We start from the raw sequence: 6,989 nt of genomic DNA, 5'->3' as shown, positions 1-6,989 counted from the left end.
ACCCACATCTTCTGGATTGCCGGTCCAGGGATCTACCAATTGAGCTAAGCTAACACGCCTCTCCAGCGACTTTCGGGGTGCGTCATCTTGTATCTGTCCCCTCTATGTTGTTCCAGCCTCAGAACATCAGTTTATCTCTTGTTCAACAGGTGCCGCTTGCGTCGATTTCCGTCGTATGAATGTGTGTATGAGTGAGCAAAAATGTAAGAGTGAAAGGAGGGTGAGTGAGAGTGAGTGACTGGTTTGTCGTCCCTTCAGATGACGCACCCCGAAAGTCGCTGGAGAGGCGTGTTAGCTTAGCTCAATTGGTAGAGCCCTGGACCGGCAATCCAGAAGATGTGGGTTCGATCCCTACAGCTGGCTAACCTTTTCAGTGACTTTCATCTTTCATCGTTGATTTCTTAGGCAATTTGAGGCTTTGTTTGTATCTGTCCCCTCTATGTTGTTCCAGCCTCAGAACATCAGTTTATCTCTTGTAAGAACCCTAAGTCTGGATGCTTCATAACTCGTGCTTCACGTTGTGAGGCAACTATGATCATTAGCGAAGACACAGTGGTTAATTTTTGGCCACCTCAAGGTTTCTTAGCGTGCGTTGGACTCTCAGGGTACGGCACACCGTATTTAAAGTCTCTCGCGATAGACGGCGTGCGTATGCGGGTTGTACCCTAACACCAAGTTGCTGAAGAAGGCGGACACCCTAACAATTGATTGGTAGAGGCCGGTGAATGCGAAAGAAACGAGAAAGAAACATATCTTCGAGTTGGGGGGGGGGGGAGGGGGCATGAAGATTTATTATGGTGTAGAAATTATGAACAGGTGTAGGAATGGTAGGTAAGCGTAGATGGGAGAAAACGACAACAAACAACGCAGACGGCAGAGAAGAGAAATACGTCTTCAATGCAGTATTCGAAGACTAAAGGACATGATGCTGATCTTGCAGAGTTTAATAGAGAGGGCGAAAGTTTCTTATGTATTGAAGTGCTTGAAGATTGTGGGATGTGGGGGATACGATTGGAGGGGTTTTCCCGACTTTAGCGGTAACCCTTGAAAACGCTTTAAACTTCCCAACTCCAAAGGCGTGATAAACAGGTACGAGAAAAATTGTATTGATATCGAACTAGATATCTCCCCACTGAGGAGGCTGATAAGGAATTCTGTTTCTTGCCATCCTGCCCGAACAGCAATCAACCGTGCGCGTTAATCGAGCAACAGGTGCCATAGTGCAGTTCACTCATAGTTCGATTAGTCTGAATGTGACTTTGTTATTCATGTGGTCCATTCACCGCAAGCCACTGTCGTGCGAATCTCAGTGCTCAATTTCTGCCTGAACTAGTCATGCCAGTAACTTTTGCGAACACCAATTCCAACAAGACGAAAAAGTTGGAGGCTGTGTCATTTTAACGTGAAAAGCGAAACCTTCCAGGGAGCATACCAAAGTTTTCGTTGTTACGTTAGTCGCACGTACGTCACAGCCAAAAGCGTTGTACTCAGTTAAAGTGCATGTAGCAAAGTTGAGAAGAAAGATAGTGAGATCGAAGCGCTGGTTGTGTACTATTGGAAGGCCGCGTCAGAAAGCATCTTAAAGGAGTTCCGCCATGACCGAAAAAAAAAAAAAAAATCTGCTACTGTTGCATGCACCCGTTAAAGTCCCCGAAGGGGAACGATTCTGCAAAGTTCCGTCGCATTTAGTAGATGCAAACATATTTTAAGATCATTCCTACATATATAAAAACTCGCTGGCTCTCTGCCGTAGGCAACCTATACTGTGGCGTAACCATAGAGGAAGGAAACACTTGTGCGGCCCTTCCAACCTTTTCCCATTGGCTCGGGCGTACAGGTCCCGACAAAAGTTTACGGAACACGCGAGCGGTGTATTTTCTCCTCGGTACGACACCCTAGCGGCAAGCAGAAGCTGGCGAAATCAGGCCAGTTCACTGCCTCAGAGGGGTGGACGACTGCGCTCTTAGCGACACACAGCGGTAGTTTCGGTATGATTACTGTGCCCGCGAAGTGAGTTGGACTTAACTGTTGTGCTCGTCAACAACTCGTGACTCACGTCAGTTGTTTATCAAACAATCAATTATCAATGCCAGCGTCAATTGTTTATCAGCTCGTCACGCGTCGTCCATAATAAAGCAACTGTTTACCAGATACCATTCTTTGTCTTGTCTACATATCATGGCTTTCCAATAAAAGCAATACACCGTAAAGTGTTGCCACTATGATTCATCCTTGTTATCACGATGATAGCGGCGAGTTCCCTGTCTCAACAATCGGTGAATCACGTGTTCTTGGCGAGCACAACAGTAAAATCCAATTCACATACCGAAACTACCGCTGTGTGTCGCTAAGAGGACAGTCGTCCACCCCTCTGAGGCAGTGAACTGGCCTGATTTCGCCAGCTTCCGCTTGCCGCTAGGGTGTCGTACCGAGGAGAAAATACACCGCTCGCGTGTTCCATAAACTTTTGTCGGGACCTGTACCAGCCTTCGCATTGGATTCGGGGATGCTCCTGTCTACCATGTGACCGCTCACGTGACCCCGAGAGCATGTGCATATCAGGTCCCAAAGCAGACGACGGGAGTCTTTGTTGTCTTTCAGTTAATGTATCTGCATTGTGATGAACGCCGCGCGTTTTATTTTGTGTGTTCGGGGCTTTACTATTCTTATACAAGACTGGTCACAGTATGCCTGACAAGCACGCCGGACTAGAAGCATCATTCGTGGTAGCGACGTTTGTGTGACGACGTTGCCATGTTTTGTTGTTGTTGAAGTGGTAAAGCATGGCCGTAATCAAACTTGTACATCAATGTAGGAAATCAAAATCAAACCGCAGCTGTAGTACAGCTGCCAGCTTGCAAACGAACGATTCAAGATAACTCAAGGTAACTCACAGGTAGGGTACGAAACAAGGGATCAAGTACGTACTTACGAATGAAACGTTATTCCCGTGACAGAGCACGCCTTCTGTACAACAACAGCCGAACAGTGGTAGCAACACGTTAACAAAACGTTGTTTCCGCAATGGTGCTCACATTTTAAGAGTACATGACTTTGGAAAAGCATAAAACCACGGAAAGCAGCGCGAGCAACATAGCGTTGCTAAACCGAAACGTTACACAGGATCACGTGGTGGGCAGGAAGTAATGGCGGTTTTGACACGAGCGACCGCCAGAGGAGTCCCACATAATTCAGCATGATGATCAACAGCGGTAAAATGAATAATTTCTACTGAATAGTTTTCGTGCAAAAAAAATAATAAAATACAGAAAATCCGGCCTTAAACTCGAGTGTTTCAGTTTTGCCGTGTTTGCACGCGTATATCTCCCCAGTTTTAAAAGATAATGTAGTGATTTTTTTTTGCTTTCTTACGCCTACAGGTCAGCAGTCTGACCGCAAATTCTGGCACGCAGGTTCAACGCTTTTTGCTATAAAAAATGGGGAACATGCTTTCTCGCGCAATTTCGTTCCAACTTCGACGTGTGATTTCTCTGGCTGTATATGGCCCTCATTAACATACTCGGTGTCAGTTCACTCAGCCTTTACTGCTCTTTCATCTTCTATATCTATCGTTCGTATACCTCCAACAGGTCCTGGCAAAATATAAATGAAATCAAAAGGGGGCTTTTCAAGAAACGAACGCGCAATATTCTTTTTTTTTTTCGATATATCCCTAAACATTTGCCGGTTTCTGCAGATACCTGTTGGAGGTAGTCGCACGATGGATATATCAAATGAAAGAGCACTAAAAACTGAGTGAAATGATACCTAGTATGGCAATGAGAGACACGTACAGCCAGAGAAATCACAGGTCGAAGTTGGAACAAAAGTACGCGCGAGAGAATGTTACCCATCTTTTCTTTTTTTAGCACAAAGGGCGTTGCCCCTGCGCGCCAATATGTGCTCTCGGACTGTGCTGGCCTGTAGGCATACTAAAGCATAAAAATATCACTACAATATATTTTACAACTCAGGAGATATACGCGTGGCAAAAACGGCAAAGCTGAAATTCAGTGCCGGGTTTTCTCGATTTTTTTCCCACGAAAACCATTCGGTAGACGCTATTCATTTTACCGCCGATCATCATGTACGATTAGCTTATCCATATAAAAAATAATGTAAATCCAGGAGGGCGATGGCGCCACCGGGATGGGATCTGCTAGCCGTTGTTGGCCACGCAGAAATTGGCGTCGTCACGACTGTAGCGAAAAGAAAAAAAAAAAAAAGAGAAAAAGACGGATGGAGGATAGAGGATGAAGGGTGGGTTGATGGGCCCTTCCTGCCTGAACTAACGTGAAACTGCATGGCCTATCTAATTTTATCATGGCATCACTGTTCGGAAAGGTGCGTGCCATGAGGTAGCCTAAGCTTAGCCTAAAGCCGAGCTTAGCCTGGATGGGTGTAATAGTTCTATAAACATGTTTCCTCTGAATGTGCTGTTGGCGCCGCCACGGAAGTGTGAAAAGGGAGAACGGGTGTGGTGGGGGTCAGATTAGAAGGAAGGTATCTCAAATTGAAGGTGTATTACATTTTCTGTGTGTGGTCCTGCGTTACATTCTATTCAGTTCATAACATTCATTCTAGGACAGTTAAACACTGACTGACACACTTTTAAACATTTACAGCTTTTATGATCGAGTACCAAACAGCTCTATTTTTATACCTGTTAACTTATTCTAGGACACGTGCTGCAGCATGTACGGTTCGCTGGCTGAAGAATCAGGAGGCCCCGGATGCGAAGTTCTGTTCAGCCGCCGCAGCGGCGGATTGCGTCGAGGCATCTGGGTTTTGGTGCTGGTCGTCCTGTCCGCCATTACTCTTCGAGACTGCTACTTAGTTTTGAAGGAATATATGGAATTTTCGGTCGCTGTTACACTGGAGTACAAGGAACAAGATATACCCGTATTCCCAGCCGTCACCGTATGTAACGTCAACCCACTGCGACGTTCAATGATATGCAACGCTCCCGAACAAGTTACTCGGGGACTCGACCCCCTGTTGCGCGAAAGGATCTGCGCTGAAGACACAGTTTATGATGAAGTAAGCTTCCCAGTAAACCCGGAACGTCAGCTGGACGTACCAGAAAAAATCAAAATCTCTGCCGAAAACCGAAAACGTTTGTAGCGGTGACGAGGATGTGCTTCTGCAATTAATATGTACGGCTGCAATGAGTCTGCAACTGCCCCCTAACATTTCTGATATTCCTTCCTGACAAATATTGTGTTTGCTATTCGAGCATTTGGCTATAATGTGGTTATCTACTGAGTGGAGCTGTCAAACTGATGGTTTCCTGTGTTGGTGGAAGAGTGCTATGTAAATGCTTTGCAGAGAGCAGGACGCGAACAATGGAAACACTTGCTTTTACTTGCTCTCCAATTTCTCACGTTCTCACAAAATAGATTCGCTTCTTCTAGCACTATATAAAAATTACTGTCAAATTGATAGTCGAAACAACGTTTCGTGAACGTCTCACAAGTTTGCCCAATCCATTATACGTTCATTGCACCTGCTAAATGGATGCACAGAAGACGTCTAGAACATGGGTACAATGAACGTCCCATAGACCTCCACCTTTAACAACATACTAGCTCTACTTATAATAGATATTGATTACACGTTCCCTTCGGTCTTAGATGTTTGTATATTTCTGGTACGTCTAACAGATGTTTGTGGTTTACTGGGTTCCGTTTTGATGCACGCTCTGGCGGGTGCGCACGAACTACAGCACAGTGTGTGTGCATGCAGAGCAGCGTAGAACATATCATGTGGAGGACGGCTCCTCGTGAGCAACACTGCATGTCGGAAATAGCACACTACCACCGTCACTCACCAAGACGAAACCCGGTACAGCTTGCTGACAAGCGGAAACACGCTTTTTAAAAGCTCTCATGTTAGTGAACAATACTGATGAACGATCAGCTGGCATAGGAAAAACGTACTGTCGATGCTTGCATTCTATTTACGTTTGCTAGAGGCTGAGTGCGAAGAGCTTAGCACCGCACCGTAGAAGCGACACTTTAGCAGGTAGTTCATATTACGATACATAACAGAAGAGAACACGATGACCGTAGCTGCCTGATCTATCAAGGAGGTCAACAAAGCTGGCACCCCGTAGACAGATCATAAGTATGAGCGATGCACCGAGAATCCGATAATGAAACCGCGTACCATAAATCTCTGGTGCGCAGAGGAAGCTGAGGGGCTCGTGAGTTCCCTGCCCTATTATTTGATTACCGTGGGCTTTCCTACCGGCGAATTTGGAAGCGGAAGCGCTTCCTCTTCGCTTCCCGACCTACTGCGCACACGATTCACAGAGGTTTGGCCATATGGAGGTGCAATTCACTGTTCGCCAGATCACCGCGTAAGGAACTACACTACGGCACATCGTTAGTTTATCACCCACGGACGTTGCTAGCGAAATTCGAGATCTCGTTGTGAATCCCCCGCCGACCAACCTGATGAGACGGTGAAAGATCTCATTCCGCGCAGCGCTGTACTCGAACAACGCCAACTACAACAGCTATTGACTGCTGAGGATCTGACCGACCAGACGCCAACACAGTTATTGCGACGCATGCATCGGCTTATTGGAGACGAAACCATTAGTGATGGCATCGTCAGGGATGTTTTCGTTCAACGCCTCCCGCTCGCTTAATACTAACAGCAGCTGGCGATCTCAAACTTGAGGCGTTGGCGAAGCTAGCTGACACAATTGCCGAGCTCTCTCCGACGTCCCATTGTACTGTGGCAGAGGTCACTGCGCCGACCCAGCCACCGTGTTTGGATGCAGCATCAAGCACAATGGCATACCTTATGGACAAAATATTCACAACCCCCTTGTCCCACAATCCCTCAAGCGTATCAGCGTTCATCGCCAACTTTACTCAGCTCAACGCGGCGGTGGCAAGTCTTACAGCGTTATTGACGAATTTGTCCTCACAACCGCAGCGATATCGTCACCCGACCCATTCTCTGTCACGTTGTCCCGA

The sequence above is a fragment of the Ornithodoros turicata genome, chromosome 3 (genome assembly GCF_037126465.1).
Source record: "Ornithodoros turicata isolate Travis chromosome 3, ASM3712646v1, whole genome shotgun sequence".
Lineage (NCBI taxonomy): Eukaryota > Metazoa > Arthropoda > Arachnida > Ixodida > Argasidae > Ornithodoros > Ornithodoros turicata.
The sequence above is the reverse complement of the archived record's forward strand: the minus strand, read 5'-3'. Positions refer to the sequence as shown.